At 45.1% G+C, this 25,121-nt stretch overlaps 2 long non-coding RNA genes across 3 annotated transcripts in view; one reads left to right on the top strand and one right to left on the bottom strand.

Moving 5' to 3' along the window:
* On the bottom strand, window positions 1–13,253 carry LOC130684265 (uncharacterized). Its single transcript, XR_008998461.1, has 3 exons — window positions 13,018–13,253; window positions 6,855–6,968; window positions 1–189 (listed from the first exon to the last, which is right to left on the bottom strand). It is a non-coding gene; the product is annotated as an uncharacterized LOC130684265 (long non-coding RNA).
* Window positions 10,233–25,121, top strand: part of LOC130684266 (uncharacterized) — a 23,652-nt gene continuing 8,763 nt past the window's right edge. Inside the window, exons 1-2 of one of the 2 annotated variants that reach the window (XR_008998462.1) lie at window positions 10,233–10,635; window positions 11,127–11,887. This is a non-coding gene — a long non-coding RNA (uncharacterized LOC130684266). The remainder of the gene's footprint in view (window positions 10,636–11,126; window positions 11,888–25,121) is intronic. The other variant, XR_008998463.1, reaches the window with a different exon arrangement.

The following is a 25,121-nucleotide window of genomic DNA, read 5'->3' on the forward strand; positions in this document are numbered from 1 at the left end:
AGGGTTTGCATGGCTGATCTGTCTCTCAAGTTTTTTAACCTGCAAATTCCCCTTCTCTTTTTCTCTTCTTGCAACTTTTTTTGTTGAAAAAGCCAGATTCTTTGTCCTGCAGAGATTTCCACAATGGGGACTCCTCTGATTGTGTTTCTGTGGTGTCACGTTCCCCTACACATTCCTTAATCCTGAAAACTGGTAGATGGGATTATATCTAGGGGCTGGATAAGATTCAGTACCCCCCTCCTCCAGCCTTTTAAGGGGGGAAGACAAAATGCTTCTCTTCTGGTTACTGTTGTTGCATAACAAATTATCCCCAAACTCAGCAGCTTAAACCGATTTTCAGTTTTGCTAGTGATTTTATTAAATGGAATTATTAAATTTAATTAAATTGATTTTATGGGTCAGGAATTTGGGAAGGGAAACTTACCTCTGCTTCATGGTGTCTGGGGCCTTAGCTGGAGCCAACACTCAAACCATACACACACACACACACACACACACACACACACACACACACACACACACACACACAGAGTGTCAATATTACTGCTACAATGTAGAAATGGTTTTAAATTTCTTTACAGTTTGTTTTGGGCTGAACCATGTTCCCCCAAATTAATATGCTGAAGTGCCTCACAATGTGACTATATTTGGAGCTAAGGTCTTCAAAGAGGTAATTAAGGTTAAATGAAGTCATTAGGGTGGGCTCTCATCTTGTATGACTGCTGTCATAAGAAGGGGACATTAGGGCACAGACATAGAGGGAAGAACAGGTGAAGACACAGGGAGAAGACAGCCATGTCAAGGAGAGAGGCCCCGGAGGACACCAACCCTGCCAACTCCTTGATCTTAGACTTCCAGAATCCTGAGGAAATAAATTTCTGTTGTGTAAGCCTTGCAGCCTGCGGTACTTTATTATAGTAGCCCCAGCAAACTAATACAGAGTTCCTTTTTGCCTGTAGGATATATCATAGTAGGGATATAGTTGGTTTGCTCTATTTTAAAGTTATTAGAAATAATTCCTTTCTGTATAGTTAAGTCACTAATTCAATATAGAATGAGATTCATTTGTTTCATTTGCTTTCCATTTTTAAGAATGTCATTTTAAACCCATCTTTACTAAACTTTGTTTTATAATTATTTAAAACATATGCCTGTTCCAAAGTCCAATCTACAAAATGAAGTACATTGAGAGAAGTCAAGTCTAGCTTCTCTCTCTCCCCCTCACTCTGTCCCCCCAATCTCCTACAGATAACCATTTTTATGAGTGTTTGGTTTATCTTTCCATTTAAAAAAAGGGCAAATGCATATAAGCAGTTAGATTTCCCTTTCTCAGATGCTGATAGCATTCTCTACACTCTGTTCTGCACCTGGCTTTTTCGCTTAACAACGTACTCCAGAGATCAAATGAATCCACAGAGTGACTTATCTTTCTTTTTCACAACTGCATAATCCTCCATTGTGTAGATGTCCACAATAGATGGACGTTTGTGTTGTTTCCAGTCCTTCGTTATTATATAAAATATGCTTGTAGCTTCTCTGGGTGTCTGAGACTTTAGGATAAATCTGATTAAATCTCCCGGGGTCCCACATCCACCCCTGTCTCAAAGTGGACCGTTTCTATAGTTTATACTGATTGCTGAGATACTACATCTTTCACTCTTTCTTACCTCACTTTGCATAAGAAATCTTTAGCATGAATAACTCAAGCTCTTATATTCAAAAATAATACCCATTGGGCTTTTGAAGAAAAAGAAATCAGCCATCTATAATTCCATGGGTTACTTCCTCCTCCCTACCTTCTCCCCTAAGCAAGACCCCCAGCAAAGATTATAGGAATGCTTCTGGTTCAGTGAGCCAAACACTTAGCTCTAGAAAAGTAATCAGGGCACATCCTCTTAGGCACCATCTCCCCATCGCTGGTGTGGAGAACAGTCTGCTCCATTCACTTACTTATTCGGCAAATACTTAATAAATGTGTGTTATGTGCCAGACACCATGCTACATGATAAAGACAAAGCAGTAAGACAACCTCAGTATCTACTCACCTGGAGCTCAGTAATTCTTAGACTCTGTGACTGGCTTAAGCCATTTTGGTCCACACATAAAACAGCACTTAGTTATCATTTATTTCCCCAAGAACATCATCATCTTCCCAAGGTGAACACCCGACCAAGTGTTTCTCCTCATTTTATGAAAAGCAAAGGGAAAAGGCCCAAAGGGTTTGGCCATACCCTCAGGGCTTCACCCTCAGGTGTCCAGATGGTGGGACCAGTAGAAGCAGTTCCTCTAATTCACATGGATAGTAACCAGCCTTTCCTTTACATGCCTCTTCTAAATTAGTCATGTCTCAGGCTTAATTTTGCATTTATATTTCTCTGGACTCCCAAGTTCTTTTTATAATAGCATTAGTCACCATTTATTGAATATTCCTATGTTCCAGACATCACACTAAGCCTTTACACTTAAATAATGTAACCCCCCCAATCTAGGGTAGGTGCTATTACTATTATTACAGAGGGGGACACTGATGCTCAGTATGGCTTTGATATGCCTGAGGTCACACAGCTCATAAGGGCAGATGCAATTAGAGAAGTCACATCAGTAAGTATAATCATAACAGCTAACTCTTACTGAGAACTTATTCTTGTACCAAGTACTAAGTGTTTGACACATATTTATTAGCATGCAAAAGTTTTTTCCTCATGGCCTGCTATTTCCTCCCGCTTGGAGGAAGCTCTCCAGCATAATATTTCTGACCTTCCCTACTCCTTGACTCACGCTTTTCTAGGAGAGGGTGAAGGACAACAGGAAGCTGGGAGGGGTAAGAGAAGCAACTTCTCGGTGCTAAGGGCCGGGAGGAACCCCAATGCATAGCTCAGCCCCTCTCTTCTTCCTCTTGATAGCAGCCCCCTCCAGAGCATGCTATAGCTGTTCTCCCAGAATGCATGGTTTACAGGGACAGTTCCCAATTGGGACTGCCCCAGCCTGTGGGCCTACCCTCTCTAATTCAGGGTACCCTCAAATATCAACCACTGACTCCAATATAAAATTGATCAGTGACAAAGTTGCGATTTTGATCCCATCTGATTTCTTTTTGCTCAGGCCTTAACCACGCAGAACTTTGTAGAGAACAAGCAGTGCCCTGTATTATATCTTCTTGAATATCAAAACTAATGACTGATTTAGTCCTAATAAGAATTCCATTAGAAAAGCACTCTTTTCCTAGTTCAGGATCAAAGGAAATAAAGCATATGAGAGTGTTTGCAAACTCTTAAAGCTACATAAGGCTGGTGGTTCTGGCTTTGCCACTCACTCGCAGTAGGAGCCTGATCAAGTACTTTCTGACTTCCCGTTCCTTTGTCAGTAGCGTAGGGGTCCAACTGTCTGCTCTTCGCAGCTCATTCCTGCTGGAACGTTCTGGGACTATGAGTCAATGATGACTATCGTTGACTGTTTCCTGCGGCTTCTTCTGCGTCATTGAGGACTTTTGGATGCTGACTATTCCCCTGAGTGAGCTAGACCCAGTCCCTGGGGGGCACAAGGTGCTTGAATCTCCCTCCCCCACTCAGTGGGCCCCGCCTTCTGAGGTTTGCTGCTCAGGGGCCCTTGGTTGCTGCAGCAACGTAACAGACGCCCACACTTCCGTTTCTGAGAGTGGTGACAGCCGATCTGCCAGTAGACTGTCGATGCAGGAGCTCTCCCTGGCCAGCAGCTCTGCAGCACCTCCTCGCTTACTCACCAGGGCCCGACCACAGAGAAAGAAAACCCCCTTATCATTCCTAGGGAGTTGTGGAGGCTGCAGTGAAGTCATGCGGATACTTTCCCGGAAAAAATGCACAGCGTGAGGAACAAAAATCTCAAAGAGATCCAGGCCCAGTGTTACAAGCCTGATTCAGAGCAGAGTCCTGCCATTGCCAAAGCCTGTCCTGTGGCGTCATGAAATCTAGTTTAGTCATCATATTACAGGTTGATGGAGACCTGTGGCAGGACTTCACTCTGAAGTTTCATCTGATTCCGAAACTCGGCGGTTTAACGCCGGAAAAAAGCAAAACAGCAAAGAACAGGAAGTGGAAAAGCATTTTGCCTATTGGAAACCACCTGCACTCCTCCAAAACAGCTGTCAAATTAGCCCAGATACCCTCCTTTCTGGGGGTATCCCCACATAGGACTTTGTCGATGAATTTGATGCCCCAGTTCTTCAGAAGGTCCTAATCACTGGGGAACTTTGGGGTTGTGACTCCCTGCCCCACAACAAGAGAGATCACTCACCCTTGCATTTTCTGAAAAAAGCGACTGCAGCGGGGTGGGGAAATAAGGACACAGCCAGGGCCAAGTTCTGAATAAGTGCAAAGGAAATCCTTCCCTACAAGTGCTGAGACAGCTCCTCGGAAGGGAGGAATGGGGATGTGTGTTTGCTTTGGCCAAGAGCAGACCATGGGAGTAAGACAAGTACAGGTTTTGAAAGTGCAAAAGGGTGGGGATGTCAGCATGTATCAGAGGGACAAGGGCAGGCAGCCAGGATAAGAAAGACTCCTCTGTCCTTCTGGCCCTTACCCTCGCAGGATCTGTTCCCACCCACAACCGGCAGACACTTCCTCACTTAGGTGGCCCTCAGGCATTGTTCCCAGAGCAGAAAGTGCAGGTGTTGGCAACCATATAAAAGACCTTGGATTGTTCAGAAACCTTTACACCTTCGATCACCTCACTGGACCACAGAGCCCAAGGGCCATCCAAGGCTGCTGGCAACTTTGAACCGATAGACTTGGCCCCTTGTCTGTCTGCATGGCTTTCTGAAAGAGTCAAATGCGCCCCCAGAACAATTACCACCCTACCAACCTTCAGGGCAGTTCTGCCCAGTTGAGGAAGGTGCTAAAGCCAGTACCAGTTAGAGATGTGAAGCAGGAATTAGCATGCTTTATTCCTGGGAGAGAGAGAAAGAGTTCTGTGAAGCACTCTGCACAAAATTTAAGGGGGCACCAAAAACCTCAGTCATCTGGAACAATAATATTCTAATATAATCTTAAAATTCTATTGTTATTTTGCCCTGATTTTGATTTTGAAAATTATTACATCACAATATGGCTTATCTGGATGACAGAGTGTTTTGGCACCTCCTTAAATTTTGCACTGGAAACTAGTGCCTCACTCTCCTCACCCTAGTCTCTCAGCCCTGCTGAGAAATGGTGTTATTCACAAACACTCAGAAATAGGAGATATGGACAAGCCCAGTGACGGTTAATCAGGAGGCAGGGGCCTTCAGAAGGTGTGGGAAGTGTGGCCCTGATAACCCAGGCCTAGATACTGACGTTGGGCAGAGCCGGGAGAGCAGCCAGCCTTCTCACAGGCTCCAGATACCTGAGAATTCTCCAGGGAATGCTGCTGGGAAGCTGCATCCAGGAGCCCAGTCCACCCACCTGATGTTCTCCACGGGGAGGCTGGGGCAAGTGTTGGCAGTGGGCTGTTGCCTACTTGTATCACCCCAGAAGGACTGGGAAGGTGCCCTTTCCCTAAGGGTCACAGAGGGGTATGGCATCAGCAGAGTTGGTTAGTCCTTTGGCTCTTGCAGCTTTAAAGATGGGTTTTAAAGAACCTTTCATTAAAATAAACCACCTCTGTGGGAGACCATTGTGGTCTTAACAGAGACAGACTTATTCATTCATTCATTCAACAAATGTTTACTGAGTACCACACATGGTCAAGAGGATACACTGCCCAGTGTAATGGGAATAAAGAGAGAAATGTTAACTTAGTGTACTGAGGTCAGGACTGAGGCCAGGGCAGGCTGGAGGAAGGGCACCTTGTCAATCAGATCGGCTGAGTACCTGGGATTCCTAGGAAGAGGTCCAGAAAAGGAGAGAGCTCTCAGGACACCTTTCACCCATTTCTCAGTCTTTCTTGGGCTCTGTAGGGCTAGAGGGGGCAGCCAGCAATTGGATTTGATCATGGATATCTTGCTGCCGGACCTGAGGGTGTGCCATTCTCATAGAATACAATGTACGACTCAGCATGATGGGATTGGAGGGCTCTGTCTGGAGCTGTGAAGACAGTCTCTGAGAGGAAGGTGAGTTTGCCCCTGCAGGTAAGTGGCTGTGCATGTGGGGGTCTGTGCCAGAGGAATCCTGACCCTTGCGGGGCGGGAAGAGAGCCTACGTGGGCCCCGCCTCTTGTATCTCTGTCTGGGGCTGGCCTGACATTGACTGGCTTGGGAGTTCGCTGGCCCTGACCCAGCTTCTCCAGTGATAAAGGAGCTGTGACCCCAGTGAAGCAGCCTCGCTGGCGGAGATAGGCCATTCCATTTGTGCTCTCTTTGATGTGCTTCTCAGGGGAGGTGGTGGTGGTGGGAGGAGAGTGGGGGGGTTGGGGGCGTGAATGGGATAGCTAATCAATGATTTTGCAGCCTGGGAAATGACAAGAGATGGCGGAGGACAGGAATGTTCTTGGATCCTGAAACCGCTCTCTCTTTTTAAGCAATTAACAAACATTTATACAGCCCTTTTACATACATCATCCTATTTCTTTTTTATGACAATTCTGTTATGAGAGGTTCTGTTATTCCCATTTCCCAGATGAGGAAACTGAGTCACTAGAGGGTGACAGAACTTCCAGATAATACACCAGCAAACAGAAAAGTTAGGACTTGAACATTACATCTGTGCCTCTTTCCCTGTGTCACTCAGGCCCTGTGACCCCAAATACTCCTGTGCCTCAGGCCAGACACCTGGAGTCATCCTTTCCTCCTCCCTCTGCTCCTCACAACCCATGGTGACTATTTCTGCCTAAGAATGTATCTCAAACCTGCTTATTTTTCTCTACCTCCCTGCCCCATCCTAGTCCAAGCCATCCCCATCGCTTACCTCCTTACAGCTCTCTCTGCTGCCACCCTTGCACTCCCTTGGATTTTTTTCTCTTCTTACTGGCTGTGTGTCCTTAGGCAAGTTTCTTAACCTCTCAGAGCCTGAGTGTTATGTCTGTAAAATAGAAATTAGATTAGGATTAAGCATGTTGCTGTGTTTAGAGCAGTGCCTTCCAAGAGAAATATCAATGTAAGATTCCTGTGTAGTGCATCACCATATTAAAACAGGCAAAGAGAAAAAAGTGAAATTAATTTCAATAATAAAAGCTACTTAACATAAAAATACCATCCATTTAACATGTAATCAAATTTTAAAAAATAGTAATGAGCTATTTTATATCCCTTTTCTCACACTACCTCTTCAAAGTCTAGTGTGTATTTCACACTTACTACCTATCTCAATTCGTACTAGCACATTCCAAGTGTCCGATAACTGTTGTCAGGCAACTGTGTGTGGGGAGGTCTTTCCCTGCACACTAGGTAAAACCTCAACCTGGATGGTGGAGGGTTCTTGACTCTGATCAAGTAAGAATTCATGAACAGCTGGATTAGTGTAGGTAAGGAAGGAATTCATTAAAGTGAGAGTAGTAGTGGATGGCAGCAGCCATGTAGGCAGTAGAGAGCAAGGAAGAACAGAGGGAGAAAGGGAAGCTCATTTAACTCCTGCTCGGTATAGGGCAAGTCCCTTGCCAATTCCTGAGTCCAGTATCTGCTTAACTGCACAGCCTGGGAACTAAGCCCCCACCACCCCAGGATTTGGGAGAGCCACATGGCACTGGATGGAGTGAGGTTATGTTCTGAGAACTTCCCAAAGGCAAAGAAAGGAGATTTTCAGGCAGGCTACTAAATAGCACAATCATACAGCTGCAGTCCTGTCTGGGTCATCTAGGTGATGGGAACTTGCAAGCCCAAATCAGAGATCTTAGTAACCCTTCCCTACGTGTCTGAAGTAGAACAGAGAAAGTGAAGACCTGTGCTTAAGCCTAGAAAATTGAATGAAATGGTGAAGTAACAAAGATGCTTACCATTGGGAAAAAGGGTCTCTTATTAACCTCCCAAGAGGCTTGGAAGAGCATAGATACAAAACACAATAAGCTGAGCAGCAAAAAGGTTTTATTTAAGGCAAAGCACACACTTGAAGAAAGGTGAGTGAGGGCAGCCTCAGGGAGGAGGCACATTTAAAGTTTAGGATTATGTCTTTTACAGATTTCAATAATGGGCCAAAGAGCCAGGGGGGCATAGTCTTGACATGTGGTCTCATGATGTCCATCTCTGGTGAGAGTCATTATGTCATTATCCATAGTCTTTCCTCTAGATAATCTGTAAAATAAACTTAATATAAAGAATGTACCGATCTTGTTCCTCTCTAAGATAGTGGTTGCCCTCAAGCAGTGGGAACATACCATTTAGGACTGCTTGCCTTGCCTTAGGACAGGGTCAGTTATTAGCTAATTACCATAAAGTATGTTACGAATATTACCTCCTAACTCCCTGGTTTTTAAAATGGAATCTTAGCCTTCAAGATGGATGGAGTTCCTCCTGTTCTTACTATACTATTTACATCTTAGTATTTTTCATCATAGACAGGAAAAATTAACCATGATGCTGTCCCATGTCCCTTCTGTGCCTCATAACCTGTGTGGCCAGTGGCTAGCATGCCGGGCAGCATGGGTTTAAAGTGCTCAGAGCCAGGGCCTGGCGCATAAGTGTTCACTGCTAGAGTGAGGGTGGTTGTTCTTGCATGGCCTTGGGCCCCAGGCAGGAGGCTGCTCAGGGCTCATTCACCTCCTTACGGTTTTGCTCTTGCTTTTCCCCCCCTACAGCATTCACTACAGTAGGTTATGGGACTGACTCCAGGAGAGCAGAAGCTCTGGCTTCTGTTCCCTGCCAGCAGCCAGCCTTACCATGAGGCCCACCATGCCTTAGCTTTCCTGTCTGCTAATGGGGAGCGTTTACACTTAGCTTAATTTAATTATATGGAATCAGTCAATGTAATTAGCATGTCTGTTGGGGCTTCCCCAGTGGTAGAAGGACATATTTTGGGCAAGGAGGGTTCAAGAAATGCCCCTTTGAGTCAGGAGGAAAGGCGTTTCCACATCTCTGGGCCTCTGCTGAGCAGGAGGGAGGCACCTGAGCCACAGTGGAAGGGGGTAAATAGGGAGGAGTTTCCAGGGCAGAGCAAGACACCTCTGCTGAATTGTGGTGTCCTTGCATTTATTTGATTTGAAAAAGTTTGGCTGGAAGCACCTGGAGCCTGGAAGGAGGGTCTGCCCTTCAGTGGGGTTTCCTGTCCCCATCCCTGCTGCCATGCTCTCTGGCCCAAATGCAGAAGAAAAACACTCTCTTCAAAGAACTGTGTCACCTGGACCAACGGCTGACTCTTGCCCTCAGGCTGACTAGCCACTCTGCTCAGCTGCTGGCATGGCTAATTGCTGCCATTACTGCCAGGGTATAACACTTGCCTTCTGTGGGTAAAACTGTAATATCTCGCCTGGCTTTAGTGCATATGCATATCAACAGGCATTCCTCAGGGGTGGAGAGTAGTTAATCTTCATATCAGTGGGTAATTACCCAGGCAACAGAGGGTTTATCTGAACCTGAGAGGTTGGGGGAGTGTTGATTTTGTTTCTGCTGGAACAGAAAAGAGAGACGGCCCCAGACTGCAGTTTGTAAGCAATAAACGGATTTTAAACTTTATTTCTCCCTTTGACTGATTTCAGTTTTAGAGGTATTTTGTCCTGGGATTTCCTTTCCCCAGAGTTAGACCTGCCCAGAGCACCTAAAACACTTGGCTTTGCCCTCCTCATGTTTGTCAGGAATCCATCTGTATTTGTTTGGTGGGGCTGCCTTAACAAAGCACAGCAAACTGGGTGGCTTAGAACAACAGAAACTTATTGTCCCACAGTCTGGAAGCTGAAAGTAGGAAATCAGGGGCCAGCATGGTTGGTTCCTTCTAGGAGCTATTTTCCTGTAAAGAAAAGATCTCTTCCATCCTCTCTCCTAGCTTCTGGTAGCTGCTGAATTCCTTGGCTTGTAGACAGTGTTCTGTATCTTAACATCATTTTCACTCTATGCATGTCAATGTCTGGGTCCAAATGTCCCCTTTTTATAAGGACCCCATCAAATTGGATTAGTGTCCATCCTAATGACCTCATTTAACCTGATTATCATGGTTAAAGACCCTATCTCCAAATAAGGTTCTGATTTACCTGGGTTAGGACTTCAACATATGAATTTTGGGGGAATACAACTAGGTTATAACCCAGCCTAAGCTCCTTTCATGAGAGTAGACAACTACTCTCAAGCCTGGGAATCCAGGAGGTCAGTGAGCCTCTGAACCTTCCAGAGCCAGTGACCAAGTCTTCAAGTATACAAAGGATCTGACAGCAGCCAGGGTCATTACCAGTAATTACTGAGCCAGCTCACATAAACTCAGAATTTCCTGGGGCTGTAGGCATACAATGACCAACAAAACTCAGCCTCCGCCCTTCAGGAAATGTAATCCAACAGGAGAGATAAGACATTAACCAGATAATAAAATATAGGGCAGTGAAAGGTACAAAGAATAAAACCCTAGAAGAGGGAGCGCTATCTTGTGGTTGAGAGATAAGATTCACTTTGAACAGTCATCCGGATTCCAAAGATGAAGGTGAGAAAAGGGAGGCATCCAGGGGTGGAATTCCAGAGAAAGGTGGGAATTCCAGCGAAGACTGGATTGCTTGACATGTTCAGGAGATGGATGGAGGCAGCCAGAGGGAGACGGGAGGCAAAGCCTCATAGTGGTGAGCTTTTCCTGCTGGGCAGGGGACCACTGAGAGTTTTTGCAGGAGGACACATAAGGCAAATCATCTATTAGTGACATAGTCTGGTCAGTAAGAACAGGACAGGAGGATTAGGAAGGTGGAGGGGGAAAGGCAAGGACAAATAGAGGCTGGGTAGTTTTTGAAAGGTGGTGGGAGTGCAAAGGAAGGGGTGGGAGTGGGAAAGCAGGAAGCAAGAGCCTGCAGAACTTGACATGGAGTAGATGCATAGGTTCAGGACAGAAAGAAAGAGGAAACAAAGACAGCTTCAGCTTTTCAAGTCGGGGCCATTTGGAAAGGGTGGGTAGCAGTTAGAGAAGGAAACAGGGAAGTCAGAGGTGTGGCTGTTCTGCCCTGCTAGGTGCTCCCTGCCAGAGCAGAGAGGCTGGGTGCTCCCCTTCCTCCAGCTGCCCTTTTGTTGCCAAAGCAGGAGTTGCCCTCCCTGACTCCTGCCTCATTTCTTGTTTCCTTAGAAGCTGTATCTTAATCATTTAAAGGCATGCTGTTGTCCCAATGCTGTTCTTGATGTCACAATGAGGAAATGAGAAAAGGAGGGACTTTAAAGCAATATCATGGAGATAAGAAACCAGGAGATTGCAGCAGTGTGAAATACATATCTGACAACATAATCTCAACCCACAACTGGCTCAGCACCCACAGGATGCCTCAAAATAGATACTTGCATTCAGTCCCTGTGTGCCAGGCAACTGCACTGGTAGTTCTCTCCTGTGCACCAAGTGAAACCTCAACCTGGAGAGTGGAGGGTTCTTGACTCTGAACAAGAGAGAATTCTTGAGCAGGTCAGAAGAGTATAGGTGACGGCAAATTCTGGCGCACTAAGACCCCCACCCCTTAAGATCCAATCACCACTGACCAGATGGTTGCCCACCCCTTAAGATCCAATCACCAATGCAGAACACACCCTACCCCTACTCCTTAAAAACGCTCTTCCTCACCCACGAGCTGCTGCTACCTCTCTCTCTCTAGGGGCAGCCACTTTCTCTTTCAGATAATAAAGTCTCTTGCATGGGCCTCTGTCTCCTGAGTCGTTCTGGGTAAGGAGGGTCGCGGCGAGATACCCTTTCATTGGTGCCTTGACTTCGGATGAGGCTCTCCCATTGACTTTGCTCTTCCTCCAGGAACCTGAGCTGCTCTGGGAACCCTCACTGTCCGATCCTCCTCCACCGGCTCACCGTCCACTTCCTCGGTTGCTCGTCTTCTTGCCTTCAATTTGGTAAGTTTCCCCTTCATGGTCGACTTAAATGTCCCTTTGGAACCTGGAGAGTGATCTTTGAGTGCCCAGCACACCCAAGGTCTCCTCCGGGACAGAGGCACCCCCAACCATGACTTTCAGAGTCATGGTTGATCCCCATAATTGACCCTCCTCTGCTTCCCCATGGTGAGAATCCTCATTCACTGAAGCCCGATCTCCCTTTTTCTACTTGTAAACTCCTAGTACCAGGTACGGAGCCTCCTCGGCGTTTTCGCCTTGACTGCTCGGTTAGAGGTGGTGACGACCCCCTAACTGTGTCTGGTCTTCTCTGCGACCTTCTCCATCACTCTGGGATGTCTCAGCAACTTGTGAATGGTCTCATTCTCATCACGGGATCTGGCCCCTCCGTTTCCGCAGATTCACTGCTAGGGTGCTTACTCAATAATCTAAAGCCCCTGCACCTCACTCCAGACCTCAAACCTTTTAAGCTTATTCACTACTGTAATGAGATCTGGCCACAATATTCCTTGGACAATCAGTCTAAATGGCATCCCAATGACTCTTTAGATCCTAAAATTCTCCACGACTTATACAACTTCTGTGAGCGCTTGGGCAAATGGAAAGAGATCCCATATATCCAGGCTTTCTCCTATCTCTGAACCAAGCCCGCTCTCTGTCTCCCTTGCAATCCTAAACATCTCCTTACTCTAAAAACCTTCACCCCACCACCCACCAATTCCCACCATGTCCTCTGACTTTGACCCTGCTGATGAACCTCCTCCCTACCGATCTCAAACCCCTACAGCTCCCCCTCAACTACCAGTTCCTCTCCCCTTCTCTGCAAGATCAAAATCCCAACCCTCCCAGCTCCCCTAGTGCCATTGCAGGAGCCACAGCACCTCCTCTTCCTCCACAACCAGTTTCCCTTCCCTCACTCAGTCCCGTGCCAAGCCCTCCAGTCACTCGCTCTCGAACCCAGATCCTAGCCCCACTACGGGAAGTAGCCGGTACAGAGGGCATCATCCTGGTCCATGTCCCTTTCTCTCTCTCTCCAACCTATCTCAAATTGAGAAAAGATTAGGCTCTTTCACCTCCAACCCAGCTACTTACATAAAAGAGTTCCAGGACCTAACTCAGTCATATGATCTTACCTTTCATGATATTCACATGATCCTATCCAACACACTTTTGCCCAAGAAGCGTAGGCGAGTCTGGGAACAGGCTAGAACTCATGCTGATGAGGTTCACCAAACTACTCCAGCTCATCCAATTGGTGCTGAGGGGGTTCCTGACCGAGACTCTAATTGGGACTATAATAAGGCAGGTGTAGTCACCAGATGAGATCAATTCATCACCTGCCTTGTGGCAGGTCTCAGGAAGTCAGCCAATAAAGCCATAACTATGAAAAAACTCCAAGAAGTTATTCAGGACAAAACTGAGAACCCCTCTATGTTCCTAGACCACCTCACCAAAGCTCTTTTACAATATACAAACCCAGACCCTGAGACCCCAGATGGGAGACAATTATTAATGACCTACTTCTCCCAGAGTTTCCCCAACATTAAGGCTAAACTTAGACATCTAGAGAAGGGACCCTTAACTCCTCAGGCAGAAATCCTGGCAGTGGCCTTCAAGGTATATAATGGAAGAGATGAAAAGGCCCATAAACAAAAATATCAAATGCTGGCTAAGGCCTTTCAGCCTATCCCAACCACTGGTGCTTGGGTAGCCTCACTTCCTAAGAAGCAGGCAGGAGGACCTTCTGGTCCATGCTTCAAATGTGGTCAAACAGGTCGTTGGGCTAGAGCCTGCCCAAATCCCCAGAAGTCCCCCGGTCCATGCCCTAAGTGCCATCAGGAGGGACACTGGGCTGTTGACTGTCCTCACACACCAAGGGGTGCCAGGCCATCCAGCTCTAACACTCCACACATAGACCTTCTGGTTCTGGCAAGTGATGATTGAGGGGACCCAGGACTCCTCTACCTGACCCACTACCATCACTGTGATAGCGGGTAGGCCCATCTCTTTCCTTTTGGACACCGGGCCACCTACTCAGTCCTGAAGGAGTTTTGGGGACCTACCTCCCTCACAGTCCTCTATAGTCGGGGTAGAGGGCACACCCTTTCAGCCTTTCCAAACTCCCATGCTTCACTGCCTCTTTAAGGGCGTTGCTCTCGCTCATTCCTTTTTGGTGATTCCCCATTGTCTGGTTCCCCTTATGGGAAGGGACCTATTGTCTAAGCTAGGGGCCTCCATCACCTTTACCCTTAGCCCACACCTCACCCCTGACTCACCTTCGATCCCTTTTCTATTTGCTCTCCAAACCATTCCAGACCCACCTCCCTCCCCTTTTCCCTTACCCCCTTGCCAAGTAAACCCCACAGTCTGGGACACCTCTACCTCCTCCATCACCACCTGCCCACCCGTAATCATCAAACTCAAAGACCCTACCTCCTTCCCCTCACAATCTCAATACCCCTTCTATGAAAGGGCCTTTTGAGACCAGCCAATTCCCCTTACAACACCCTGATACTGACTATCAAAAAATCTAATGGTTCTTATAGGCTAGTTCAAGATTTAAGAATTATCAGTGCAGCTGTTATTCCAATCCATGCAGTAGTCTCTAACCCCTATACTTTATTATCCACTATCCCCACCTCTTCTACTTACCTCTCCGTCCTTGACCTCAAAAATGCATTCTTCACGATTCTCCTCCATCCCAATGGGACCACTTACACCTTCAACTCCACAGACTACAAATCCTCCAATAATCTACTCTACGACCCAAACAGGACCTCCTTACAGCTGCATAAGGCGGCATTGTGCCCTACTCCAAGAACAATGCTGCTTCTACACCAAAAAATCTGGTCTTGTCCAGGATGGTGCAAAACACCTCCGTGAACAAGCCTCCAAACTCCTAGAAAACTCCCCTAACAATCTGTTCCCTTACCCCTTCAGTTGGCTCCTGCCCCTCCTAGCCCTTATTACTTTTATTATTCTTCTCCTGTTCTTTCCCTGCTTCATTAACCTATTTCAAAAATTCATTCAAAATCAAATTTTGAAAAATTCTAACCATACTGTCAACCAGTTACTCCCTCCAGGGCTATCAAGGCCTTCTCACGAAGAATAATGAAACCAGCCAAATGACATCACGAATCATCTCAAGATGCCCGCCCTTCCCCAACACTACAGCAATGACCTCTTTAACCCCAGAATCTGCATCCCCTTCCACAGAAGTAGCTAGAGAATGAGATTCTACACCCAGTTCCTCAGAGGCCCAATTAAGAAAAGAAAAAGATGGGAATGAAGGCAAATTCTGGCGCACTAAGACCCCCACCCCTTAAGATCCAATCACCACTGACCAGATGGTCGCCCACCCCTTAAGATCCAATCACCAATGCAGAACACACCCTACCCCTACTACTTAAAAACGCTCTTCCTCACCCACGAGCTGCTGCTCCCTCTCTCTCTCTCTAGGGGAAGCCACTTTCTCTTTCAGATAACAAAATCTCTTGCGTGGGCCTGTGTCTCCTGAGTCATTCTGGGTAAGGGGGGTTGCGGCGAGATACTCGTTCAATAGGTAAGGAAGGAATTTATTAGGGTGAAAGTAAGAAGGAATGGCAGCGGCCTTGCAGGCAGCTGAAAGCAGGAAAGTGCAGAGAGAAGAGCAGGAGGTTGCTGAACTTTTCGGCATAGGAAAGTCTCCCTCACCAGGTTCTGAGGCTGGGATCACCTGGCGTCTTGTGTCCGCTTGAATCTGCATGGCATGGGGGCTAGCCCCTATCATCCCAGGATTTGGGGGAGCCATGGAGCACAAGATGGAGTGAGATCCTATTCTGAAAACATCCCAAAGAAGGGAAATTTTCAGGCAGGCTACTGCAGCTAGAGTTCCGTCAGGGTCACTTAGGCGATGGGGAACTCGCAGGCTCAAATCTGAGCTCTCAGCAGCGCCCCCCCCCTCCCTGCTTACCAGAAATAAAGCAGACACGAAGTGGAGACTTGGAAATGGAGTGAAATAGCAGAGAAACAAAGACGCTTACCACTGGAAAGGTGCAGAGAGACAAAACATAGTTAAGTTGAGCCATGAGAAAGCTTTTTTAAAGTCATGTATTTAAAGAAAGGAAAGTGCAGACATCCTCAGAGAAGAGGTGTGCTGACAGGTTGGGGGTTCCCTCACTTGAATCATTTTTCAGGAATGTGACAGATGGCCAGGGGTGTAGTTGTCAGTGGTCTCAATATGCTTATCTCTGGTGAGAGACACCATGTCTCCTTTCCTCTATTATCATTCCTTTGGCCAATTCCACAAAATAAACTTAACATAAGAAATTTATTGATCCGGTTCCTCCCCAGAATAGCAGCTTCCTTCTGGGAACATATCAATCAAGACCACCTGCCTTGCCCCCAAAGTGGGCTGAGTTATTATTTGTTCAATAAAGAATATGTTAGGAAAAAAAAGTATGTTAGGAACCTTACTTCCTAACTTCCTGGCCTTTGAAATGGAATCTTAGTCTTAAGATGGAATCCCTCCTGTTATACTGTCTATATCTCTGCTTGTTTGGAGAATTAATCATAATGCTTGTCTCAGGTCCCTGCCCTATATCACCTAGGTCCTGGCTTTTCTCCCTCTGAAATGCATAAGATGCAACTTTGGTCTTCATATGAAAGCTTCTTATCTTCTATGTGCAGTGCTCCTCTGTGTGTGTCTGTGCATGTGTGTTCCCCACTTGGCATCTTCCCCCCCCCACCTCAGCCGTCTCTCACTGAAGGAACATTTTAACCCCCTGATAGCCATTTCTAAGCCTTCTTGTCTAATCAGGCAGAAACTCTAGTGTGGTCAGTGAGATGCCAAGAGTGTCACAGGGAAGCCATTGCACACTAATAAATATGCTGCAAACTAATTTAGCTGAAGCCACCTGTTTTCATGATCTATTAATCTCCAAGGCCTAAGAGGGGGAAGCCCAAGTACAAGATGATGCTGTGGCCCTGACAACACATGTTTCTGGATAGTACTCCCACAGAAAACATCTGGAATCATCCAGGGGTGGACTGTAAGGGAACATAATGTGTGAAATGCAGGGTAGTCAGCTTGTAATTGGACAGTGAGTGATGGAGATGATGGGTGGAAAACTGTGAAAGCCTGGGATAGCATTTCCTCTAGTCTCAGCAACTGCCACTTCATAAAATAATTTAAATTCCATTAGAAATGGTCCAAACATGCAACAGTAGGGGATTTCCTTAAATCATTACCTTTGATCTGTCTAAAGAAATACACTGCAGCCATTAAAAGGGAATGGCAGTAATGGGATTTGTGGGGGGGACTTGGTGAAGAGGGAGTCTAGTAAACATAATGCTCTTCATGTAATTGTAGATTAATGATAACAAAATGAATTTTAAAAAAGGGGAATGGCAGAGGTGGCTGTACTGACATGGAAAGATATTCACGATCTATTGTTGAGGACACATACAGTAGTATCTAGTTTTTCTGTGTGTGAAAAGCATATGTATACCAAATATTAATTTGTATATGTCCTGATTGCATTATGGGTAACTTTCTCACTCTTTTAATTTTTTTTTTCTTCAATGAATATACACTACTTGTGAAGTTTTTAAATGAATGAAATTCTTTAACAATACCATCTGCCCTCAGAAATAGTTCTTTGATGTTCAATTGGAGAGTGGCATTAGGTGAAGAGCATCTCCAAAGCCAGCCACGGTCCTCTCTAATGCCCTCCTCACTGCTTTCCGTCTCAAAGCTTCTATCATCAGCAGGATTTCTCTTTGCTCTCCTGAGCCCTTCTGGAAGGGACAAGGGAGCTCTGATAAGCACCACTGCCTTCACTAGGAGAGGAAAGGGTCTTAGGCAGGCAAGTGACCCTTGCTCTGAAATTACCCGGTTAGCCAAGGCCTGTAGGAGGTAGGGACTGACCTTCTTTCTCTCTCCTTCTGTTTGCCAGCTGCCAGCTGCTTCTTTCATAATAGGTTTTCTTTTGGTTTCAGTCCCATGACTTTGCCTTCCGAGTGCTATGTACCCTGGCCAGCTGGTTAGCAGGACTGGTTTTTAGGGTTATTGACTCTTCAGGTCACACAGGGGTTAAGTGCCATGGGAAAAGCAAAAGCAAAGTCAGAAGGTCGCCAGGAAAGGTCATCAGGGCAGGGCAAGGGTGACAGGAGGTGGGCCTCCATGTCCCCTGTGGGCTGCATCCAGTAAGTGGACAGGGCATTGGCAGGGACTTGAATGTGAGGTTCCTGTAGCAAAATTTTCAGGGCAAGGAGATGTGCAGGGGTTCCTCAGCCAGCTATGCAAACATTTGCTGCTGCTCTGAAAGGTCATACCCACCTGCTCTGCCCTCTTGCCCTCCAAGGGGCATTGCAGGTGAGGGGTCCTCTTGAGTTCCAGTGGCTCTTGCAGTGAGGAGAGCCCTGAAACTTCAGGTGGCTTTAGAAAACTGGTTGCAGGACTGCTTGTTTTAACTTTGTGAGATTTTCCTATGACCTAGCACCTCTATCAGTGTCTTTACATGGAGAGATCTTACCTGGAGAAAAGGAGGGCCCTGAGAACACCCAGACTCTCCAGGGCCTGGGGTTGCAGCCTCTGAACTCTTCTTGGCTGTTCCATTTTTCCCTCTTCTAAGGAGAAAGGAATTCTGACATACCAATCCCAGTGGGGTACAGCCAGAAACTATGGAGCAATGGTTACAAACTCTGCCTGTGACTTTGGGCCAATTACTTAATTTCTCTGAGCCTCAGTTTCTTCATATGTAAAGGAGATAGTAATAGTGTATGCTTTGGAGTTGTTGTGAAATAATATATCATAAAGAATTTACAGAACAGTCCTGGGAGCATGATAAGCAAGGATGAACTTGACAAGCATGTAAGAACTAGTTGGGGCAGAGACAGCATCCCTCCTTCCAGGGCGGAGGGCAAGACTGTGGAGCAGGCTCTGGAGGACCTTTGCGTGCCAGACGTTACCTCGCTAGCTGTTGGACTGTGGGGAGTTTCCAGAGAGGGACCAGGTGATGAGGAGGTGATGCTATTTATTAAGTGCAAAGTTACTTAAATATTTTAACAATCAAATATGGCAGCATACAACCTGAATATCAATTGCAATTCTATGTGTGAAGCATTAGTTATTAATCAGCATAAATAAATGTTAGCTATGGGGCTTCTGTAACTAGATTCCCTCTTTCCCAACACACACACACAAGCACGTGCACACACAGAGTTTCTGAATTTTTAAGACTGAAAAGCCAGAAAGCCCCTAGGAAAGATAAAGGACCCCCATGTGTCAGGCTTGGAAGGTAGCTGTTCAGATGCGTGGTGCTCTGGGAGGTGGTAGGATGTGGAGGCTGCCAACCGGCTCAGGGCGATTACTCTTCTGAAAACTTTGTGTTTTCCAGGCTGGCTGGGCTTCACTGCCATGCTTTGCCCAGTGTGGCTTTTGTGGCTACCTGACTGCAGTGTCAGGGGACAGGCTAGGGGTAGGGATGAAGGAAAAGGGCCCGGCCTTCCATGGCAAATCAAGGAGCTCTGTCTTAGTTTGCTAGGGCTGCCTTAAAAAAGGCACTCGGGGGCTTAAAACACCAGAAATTCATTTTCTCACAATTTTGGAGGCTGTAAGTTCAAGATCAAGCCATCAGCAGGTTTGGCTCCTCCTGAGGGCCATGAGTGAAGGCTCTTTCCAGGCCTCTCTCCTTGGCTTTTAGATGGCTATCTTCTCCCTGTGTTTTCACATGATCTTTCCTGTGTGTGTCCGTGTCCAAATTTCCTCTTCTTATAAGGATACTAATCGTATTGGATTAGGGCCCAGCCTAATGCCCTCATTTTAGACCCTACCTCCAAATATGGTTACATTATGAGGTACTTGGGTTAGACTTCAACATATGAATTTTTGGGGAGACATAATTCTAACAGCAAACAAATTCATTCCTTACAGCCTGGAGTGCCCAGGGCAGTCTGCAGGCTTTTTTTTAAGCACATGGAAGGTACATGCTCCTCTGAGATTTCCCCTGTGCCTTCTTTTTCTCACTTCTTATTGTGGAAATATTCAAGCACATAGTAGAATATATACCATTCGAGGTATCCTTCACCTAAATTCAATACTGGTTAAGTCGGTCAAATATCATTCATTTGTATATTTATCTATTATCTATCATCTATGTAATTTTGGAAGCATTTCAAAGTTACTGAGACAGGGACCATGAGTTTAAACAGAGTAGGGTGAGGGCCTCTGGAAAAAACAAAGCAAGATAATCTATTGTGAGATTTGCTTTGGCCTTCTGGGGAGCCCAGCTTATTTTTCTGACTTTATTCACATGCTGCTTCTCTTCTTCCAGCCCTAATCAAGTGATTTGCAACCTGGGCAATTTAACAAGCAAGCCCAAAACAACATAGTAAAAACAGGAAGGATTCCATCCTGAAAATAAGATTGTATTTTAAAACCCAATTAGTTAAAAAGTCAGTTTTTTAACATACTCTTTAGCAAACAGACAATAACTCAGCCCACCTTGGGAACAAAGCAGGCAGTCTTGAGTGATATGCTTCCAGACGAGGAAGCTGTTACCCTGGGAGGAAATCAGAGCAGTAAATTTCTTGTAAATAACCAGGAAGACTAATAAGAAACTTAATGTCTCTTCAAAAATAAACATTTTGGGACCACTTAGCAGGTGTACATCCCTAGCCCTTTGTCTCTCAACCCTCTATAATACCCCTAGACAATGCACTACCCGCGGGTTCTCCTGGCCCCTCCTGGTGTGAGCAAGCAGCTCTGTCCTCTCACTTTATCTCTAAATAAAAGCCTCGTACTTGCTCTCCTATCTTGAGTGTTTGCAAAGTTCATTCTTTGACTCGGTGAAAAGGAACCCCGGCATCATTACTTCTAATGCTTCAGGATGTATTTCCAATATTAATGAACAAATACGAGGACATTCTTTTACATGGCACAATACCATTATCATGCCTAACAAAATTCCCTATCTCATCTAATAATTGGTCAACATTCAAACTTCTTAGACTACCACTAGAATGTTTTATAATGGTTTTCTTCACCAACCAAGATTCTTGCATTGACAGTGGTTATGTCTCCTCAGTATCGTATATCTTTTAACCTTGAACATTTTCCCCCTATCTTTGATTTTCATGATTCTGACTTTTTGGAAGACACAAGGCCACATTAGAATGTCCCACATTCTGCTGTTGCTTGATCATCTCCTTTGAGGTGGTGTTTTATTTCCGGTTATTGTAATAGTGACATGAAAACCACTTATTTACTGTAAAACAGTTGTTGAGGACAGTACCTGGCATGACTCCAGTTCCATATGAGAAATTTTCACCACAATTTAGTGCCAGGAAAGAATTGTTTCTCCCCCTCCAAATTGGCATCTTATTTTTTTCTGCTAAGAGCTGTGAAACTGACCGTCTCTCTTTTTGGCCAAGAAGTGTAGAGTGGAATTTACAACTGTGGTATGTTTTATGGTTATATCTGCTTCTCCTGTTTTACTCAATCCTGGCTTCTCTTCTGTTAAATCTATTGTATGTCTTTCATTGTAAATCTTCTTCAAATTCTCTTGTTGGTTTGCTTGAAAGATGTAGGATATAAATAAATCCAGCTGATTTCCCCAAAGCCTTTCCTTACCTCCAGGATGCAGAGATGAAGAGCCACTCCCAAAGGTGCTTTAGAGCCACTCATTTCAGGGGACCAAAGGATTGTGGAAAATTTCTGAAGATCAAGAGCGCCCCTGCACAGAGCGCTCTTTAAACTAGTCATGATTTCATGCTGACCTGTCTTCTGAGAGTGACCAGGAAGTCTGCCCTACCTGTTAATTCCTTAAGGGATCCTGGCTCTCCCAGGGTACTTCTGTCCCACGTGTACCTGACAACTTTCAATTGTTTCCCAAACTTTGTGCCAGGAATGGTAAGAAATCTAAGGAAGCGGTTATGGCTTCTGACCTATAGGGTTTAAGATTTATGGATCTTTTATATTTCCTTGAGATCACAATAGCTCTTAATATTCAAGGACTTAAAGACATCCATCTTAAGGGGCTATTATAACTCTCAGTGGAAATTTGATAGCCGGAAATGATGCCGGGGATTTTTGTTTGCAGAGTCAAAGAATGAATTTAGCAAACAGTCAAGGTAGGAGAGTCAGGAAGAGACTTTTATTTAGAGATACAGTGAGAGAATAGAGCTCCTAGCTCATGCCAGGAGGGGACAAGAGAGTCTGCAGTGTCTAGGGGATTTTTAGGTGGTTGATAGACAAAGAGCTAGGGATGCAGACCCACTAAATGATCTCTAAATGTTTATCTTTGAAGAGACATTAAGTTTCTTTTCAGTTTTCTGGATTATTTTGCAGAGTTAACATAAGAAATTTACTGCTTTGATTTTTTCCCAGAATAACAGCTTCTTGTTTTGGGAGCACATCAATCAAGGCTGCCTATCATGCTCCCAAGGTGGGCTGGGTTATTGTCTGTTTGCTAAATAGTAAGTGTGGGTAAAATTGTAACATTTCCAGAATATCTCGCCTGGCTTTAGTGCATTTGCATATACTCAGGGGTGGAGAGAAGTTTATCTCCATATCAATGGGTAATTACCTGGGCAACCGAGGGTGTGTCTGACCCTGAGAGGTTAAGGGGAGAGGTCTGGCTTGCTTGCTTGCGGGCTTCTGCCAGGGCAGAGGAGAAAGATAGCCTGGGACTGCAGTTTGTGAGCAATAAATGGGTTTTAAACTTTATTTCTCTCTTTGACTGATTTTGTTTTTTAGAGGTATTTTGTCCTGGGGTTTCCTCTCCCCGGACTTACAGTATGTTAAGAATCTTACTTCTTAACTTCCTGGGTGTTAAAATGCAATCTTATATTTAAGGTGGAATCTTTCCTGCCTTTTACTATGTTGTTTATGGCTGGGCCTGCCTGCTATATTAATTGTCCAGGTTGTATATTACTTGATTAGGGCTGGAGGAGGAAAAGCAGCGTCTGGGCAAAGTTAAAGAAGATAAGCTGGACCTTTTAGCAGGCTAAAGTAAATTTTACAATACCCTCATTTAAGTGACACGAACAAAACATGGGCTATGCTGAGGTACTTCCGTATCTGCGGGATGTTCAAACATTCCAGGCCAAGTTACTCTTGGCTTTTTAGTTTTAACTAATCTTCACTAAAGAATGCTTATATTTCTAGTTTGATATTTTACTTTAGAGAATTAATGTGACCCTGACTTTGCTGAATTGTTTAATATGGAGTTATAGTAGGGGTCCTTTTCCAGAGGCCCTCACCCTACTCTGACCACATCCACGGTCCCTGTCTCAGAAACACCATGAGGTCTGGTTTTAGCAACTGCTTAGTAAATACTTACTATATGCTGGGAACTTAAGTATATTGTTTAATCCTCACAATTCTACACTATAAACATTAGTGTTCACATTTTCTAGAATATGGATCAAGATTTCAGAGATGCTGAGAAACTTGCCCAAATAAGTGGTGAACCTTGGGATTTGAACCTATTTTTGTCTCCTAATCTCATTCTTTAATATTACACTATATTGTCTGTGTTTTGGTCCTTGCATAGCAGAAAATTAGAGAGGAGAAAAACACTGCTGCTAAACTTGGAGTGGGGAGAAAAAAACCTGTTTATTATGCTTTTGACCTACCCCAATTCACATGGCACAGGCTGGTTTGAGGATGGTAGCAGAGTAAGGTTAATTCTGTTTTTTTCTTGGCCCTCGGCTGGAAATGCCTGCTCATCACCCCAGCTGCCAGGGGCATCTAATAGTCCATGTGTTAGGCAGGAAAATAGATATGAGCAGGGTGGAAAGAGAATAAGGCCAGGAAAGAGCCTACTAAAAAAAAAAAGACCCAGAGTTAATCAGTTAAAGCTCAAAAAGCCAGAAGCAACTTGGCCTGGAATGTTTGAATATTCCCCAGATAAAGGAGGGTACCTCAGCATAACCCACGTCTTTATTGTATTAATCATGCAGGCCCAGATTATTTTTTAATTTACCAATATGCTGTTTTTTTCTTCCTCGGCTCTAATCAAGTAGTTTGTAACCTAGGCAACTAATTTAGGATGCAGGCCCAGCCATAAACAAAGTAAAAGGCAGGAAGTTAAGTAAGATTCTTTTTTCTTTAGCAAACAGACAATAACTCAGCCCACCTTGGGGGCTGGGCAGACCATTCCTTGTGTTAATTTTAAATATTCAGAGGCCACTCAACAAGTCTGCACCCCCAGCCCTTAGTCACATTTCTGAAGAATCTTTAAAAGGGGGAACTCCCAACCTTTCAGGGCACTCCTCTCTCTCTCTGAGGTCGCTTGCACTTTTTCTCTAAGTAACTTCAAATAAAACTTTGACTCTGCTTCACTGCTGTGTCTCTGCCCTTCAATTCTTTGTCGTGGTGAAGACAAAAGGACCGAGGAAAATACACAACACTACCCCAACACATGGGGTGGTAGCAACACCATCTGGTTGTACAGGCTTGTTCCAGAAGGTCTGACCCACAGCCTGCTCCCCTCCACAATGGCAGAGAGAAAGCGTCAGCATTCCTAGACCATGAAGTTCGCTGGAAACGCCAATGCTTAGTTCATAAAATGTACGCAGGTGAAGAGAAAGTCTGTGATTTGAATATGCATGTGGGCAGAACAGCTTCCTGCTCCAGCACCCTCATTGATTATCTGTGCTAATGGGAGGACCCTGGTGTGACCTACCCCAGACCACTTGCACTTGGCGGGGCTTCCTCTCACTCTGAAATTGTAAGGTCAAGACATGTTGTAACCCCGGGGGGAGAGTCCCAGGGCAAAATACCCCTAAAACCAAAATCAGTCAAAGGGAGAAACAAAGTTAAGAAACACTTTTATTTCTTACAAGCAGTCATCCCTGTCTCTCTCTTGACCCAGTTGCAGCAGAAGAGAACTCCTCCCAACCTCTATGGTTCAGATAAACCCTCAAATGCCCTACTGATAGGTGGATGGACTAATTCTCTCCACCCCTTGGAAACATGTATTGATATGCATATGCACCAAAGCCAGGCAAGAGATTCTGGAAATATTGCAATTTAACCACAGATATTAACTTAGGGTTTCTCTCTGGGCTTCAGGGAATCCCTGAAATTCTGTGTACACTTTATATATATATTTGTGTATATGTATACATCTTCCTAGGAAGAGGGGCCTTAATTGTTACCAGATTTTCAGAAGAGTCCCTGATTCCTAAAGTTTAAGAATCATTACTTCAGGACTAATTCAGATCATGTTTTGTTGTTTAATATTAACCT

The sequence above is a fragment of the Manis pentadactyla genome, chromosome 7 (genome assembly GCF_030020395.1).
Source record: "Manis pentadactyla isolate mManPen7 chromosome 7, mManPen7.hap1, whole genome shotgun sequence".
Taxonomy (NCBI): Eukaryota; Metazoa; Chordata; class Mammalia; order Pholidota; family Manidae; genus Manis; species Manis pentadactyla.